This window comes from Chenopodium quinoa, unplaced genomic scaffold (assembly GCF_001683475.1).
Source record: "Chenopodium quinoa cultivar QQ74 unplaced genomic scaffold, ASM168347v1, whole genome shotgun sequence".
In the NCBI taxonomy this organism is placed as follows: domain Eukaryota; kingdom Viridiplantae; phylum Streptophyta; class Magnoliopsida; order Caryophyllales; family Amaranthaceae; genus Chenopodium; species Chenopodium quinoa.
The window spans coordinates 3676056-3680312 of NW_018744268.1; positions in this window are offsets into that span (position 1 = coordinate 3676056).

Below are 4257 nucleotides of genomic sequence, written 5' to 3' on the forward strand. Positions count from 1 at the left end.
GTCATGTTGTCACGAGGGGCGACAAAATGTTCAATAAATTGAATCAAGTTCACGCTTCTTTAGTTCCAATGTTGGTCATATCATTGTCGGACAAGCCAAAAAATCTTTGGAATATAGGTTTGGGATCTAACAAGGTAGGCAAATAAGTCACAGGGAGAGTATTTGTAGGGAAACCTAGCAAGGCCTCAAACTCACCGGGAAGGGGGACAATTTCGTCCCCTTTAAACAAGAAAAGATGGTGATTAGAGTCCCAATGGTTGACTGCGGCATGAAGAAAATCAAAATTAACCACTAGTTGCATATAATTCAATAGAGGGTCTAGATGGTAAATTTTGAAACCTAGTTTGTCCTCGGTTGAAAGGGAAGTGACCCATTGCTTCAAACGTTGTTCAAAGGTTTTCACCATTGTTAAAAAAAAAGAGAGAGAATGAGAATTTAGAGAGATTAATTCTTTTTAGTTTCTTATATTACTAAGCGAATGAATGCGAGATGATCAAAAGCCTACATGAAACCACGTTTAAATGCCCAAGACGGGCAAATTTTCGGCAAATTCGGCTCAAAGGAAAGTTCACCAACAGGTGACGCGCGCAACTCATGAGTTGCGCGCGACATCTGCGTGCAACTAATTCACATGCGTGCGACAGCCGCGCGCAACTCACGCATTGCGCGCGTCTTCCCTGGCGCGACATGTGAGTTGGATTTATTTCCGTATTTTGGCTCATATAATGATGGAATCTTCACGAAATCTTAAGACGAATCATATGCTTGCCTTCTAACACTTTGTGTCCCTTTTCTTGCCTACTTTCTTATTTTCTTTATTATTATTTTCCTACTTTCTTATTTTCTTTTTATATTTTTTTTAAATTTTCCTACTTTCTTTTTCTTTTTATTTTCTTTATTATGATTTTCCTACTTCCTTATTTTTTCTATTTTTTGTTATTTTGTTATTTTCTCTTTTTTTTCTCTTTTTTCTTCTTTTTTGTTTTTGCCTTCTTTTTCGAGTTTGGGTATTTTTTCGAGGGGGGTAAGTCGGGAACCCTTTCCCCCCCTCGAATTTTTTTGCATTTTTTGCTTTTAATAATAAAAATAATAATAATGTACACATGGAAACAAAAAATAATGATGACGTATATACAAATGTGTCATTTGTACAACAACGCAAAAAAAAACAATTTATATACATCGGTTTCCGAAAAAAATAACAAAATGTGTACAAGAGGAATCAGAGTGCTCGACGACTACTAGACGGTTGCTGCACATCCTGCAAAATCCAAAACGAAGATTAATACATGAAATGTAATAACTTCGTTGAAAAAAAAGAAATAAAACTTACTGCGATCATCCGATGATCACGGCATGATAAAGTCACGAGGGCTCTCCGATAAGCAGCTGTGAAAGCACGTAAAGTCCTCACCATGCGGTTCATGGTTTCCCGCGGAACCTGTTCCAAGAATACAAGGACAGTTAGTAAACAAATGTATATAAAACAAAAAATAAATAGAAATATTTAAGTACATATACATAAAAGACATACCGACTCAACCGTCTCAGGTACAAACGGTATCCCCTCGTCATCCTCTGCTGCTGGAAGGGTCTCACGAATTACCGATCCTACAGCATCGGTATACGTGATCTCCTGTAGGAGGCACCCAACCACCTAGCTCGACTCGCTAAAATATTTATGACAAAAAAAAAAAAACGATCAAAGGGTCAAAATTCCGAAAAAAATAGAAACAAGGAAAAGAGAGAGTTAAAATACTAACTGGAACAAAATCCGTAAAAGAAGTCAGCCTGGATGCTATAAAAGTCGGATAAGAAACCTTCGACAGCACCAGCTGCTTTGCTGGATAACCAAGGATCGCCTGAGCTCGATCCTCGGTAGACAGCAAGTCCGGACGCAGCATCTGGATTGGGTGATCTGCAGGAACCAAAGGCTCCTCGGACGAAAGCTGGCAGAGAACACGCTCGCCTAAAACCAAGAGCCTGTCCTTTGGAGCACCGAGAGTCCCGGAAATGGCAACGAACCATGCTAGACCGAATAGCCTCAGGGACTCCGACGATTAAACTCTAAGGACGGAGATCGATCTATAAAACACAACCACATGAAAAATCGTTAAAAAATAAATGAAATCAAAGAATGCACATGTAGTTGGAATACACACCGACGCACGAGTCGCCGAAAGGATCATCTAGCGAAAGTTGCCGGCAGAAGTGGCTCGTCTCTTCTTAATCACGACCAATCGATGGCCGATAGGAAAACGAGTAGCCCCAAGCACCCTAGGGGCTAAGAAAGGCATGTACGAGTATCCCCAAGCCTGAAACCAAGAAAAGGTAAGCCTAAAGGAAAAAGCAAAAGTAATAACCTGTGGGGAATAATTTCAAGCGTTAACCCCTAGCTTGAACCCCACTGTGATCATACACTAAATTACGGTGGCGTCCAAAAGGGAAGAAGATAGAGCAAAAGAGTCGCCAACAAGTTTTTAGGAACTTGTAAACCATTCACAGGGTGAAGGTTACACCCCTTAACGATCCAAGAGATCGTAAACTCCATAAGGTCTAGAACCAAATAAGGGTTCGGGGATGAAGGTACAAATCCAACCTAAAAGAGATTGAACTTTCCCGAATAATAGGCCTATACTTTATTCTGATCGTATTCATGTGCGCTTTTTAATTAACATGCGATCAATAGGATTAACCCTAAACCTTTTTATCTATGTTGGTTGAATTTAATGCACAAATAAATCTATTATTGGCGATAACTTGAATTATAATCAAATTAACCATAACAAGATTATTAATTATCTTATTAAGCGTGATTACAAGTATAAATTCCCTTTAAACATGCAATAAAAAGTGTGATCAAGCAATAACAATAAATATCATCAAGCAACATAATAAATTAATTATAAAAATAATAATCATCATAACAATAATAATAATAATAATATTATTCATAATCATCATAAATTATAACAATTATAATCATAATCATGTTCATGTTAATATTAAAGCATAATAATAGCAAGATCCTAGGCATGATACTAACAAGATTAATAACAAACCCTAGCATGTCACTAAGCAATAAAAATCAAATCTTTAATCCTAACATGATACTAGCAATCATAAGTATTAGGAAGAACATAGGTAGCATCGTAACAATCATATTTAATATTAAATTTACCCTAGACATGATACTAGGAATATCATAATAACAACATAAACATGATCATAACATCAATTAAACCATTAAAGTACTTACTTTGATGCTTCGTACCTCTTTCTAATAACAAAAACACACATTAGTAACTTCAAGGAAAATAATAAAACAAACAATTAAATTAAATAATTGAAAGACAGATTTGGGACCAAACCCTCAGAAGTTAAACCTTTCACGTCTAGGGCGAAGGCAACTTCGAATATGGCTAGGTGTTTCTAGATCTTGTGAATGAGGAATTTTGTAAAATGAAAGTTTTAGAAGAGAGAGAGATGGTGAATGATTATAGAAGAGAATGAGAGAAAATTGATGAATGAAAACTGATTGTAGGTGAATATTAATTAAAACTGATTGTTGATGAGAATTGGTGGATTGAGAGAATAAGAGAATTGAAAACTGGTTGTGGGTGAATGAAAACGGAGTTTTTAATACGCTATTTATAGAATAATCAGCCAAAAAGATAAAATTACAAAACAGAGCATCTGGCGGACCTAAAATAGAGCTGGCGCCAGCACCAGCTAATTAGCGCCAGGCGCCAGGCCTAGCTCCAAGCGCCAATGCCTAGTGTCAGGCGCCAGGCCTGTTTTTGACGCGTTTTCGAAAATCAGATAAGTTTTGCCGTTCAGGAGGATAAAATCATATATTTTCCTCGAAAATGCTCTTTGATCTTAATTAAAACTCTAAAAAGTAAACAAAAGTCAATTTATCAATGCTAATTGAATTAGGAATTAAAAGAACCTTCTAGAAGAATCTAGAAGACTAAAACCATTCCTAATTGCATTAGGAATGATAAATCATATTAGGCCCTCCCCAAGATCATTGGGCCGCATATAAGGCTCAAATCGGGCCCAGTTTAGTAAATTGGCCATAACTTCCTCAATATTCATCGGAATTGGGCTTATAATATATCGTTGGAAAGCTCTTGTCAAGCCCCTTCCAACTACACTATAATTGGACCCATATGATGTACCAACCAAACTGGATTGTCTGTTTTGTTAAAATAAGTTTTCAAAAACAGAGAGAAGAGAAAAGAAATTAAAACT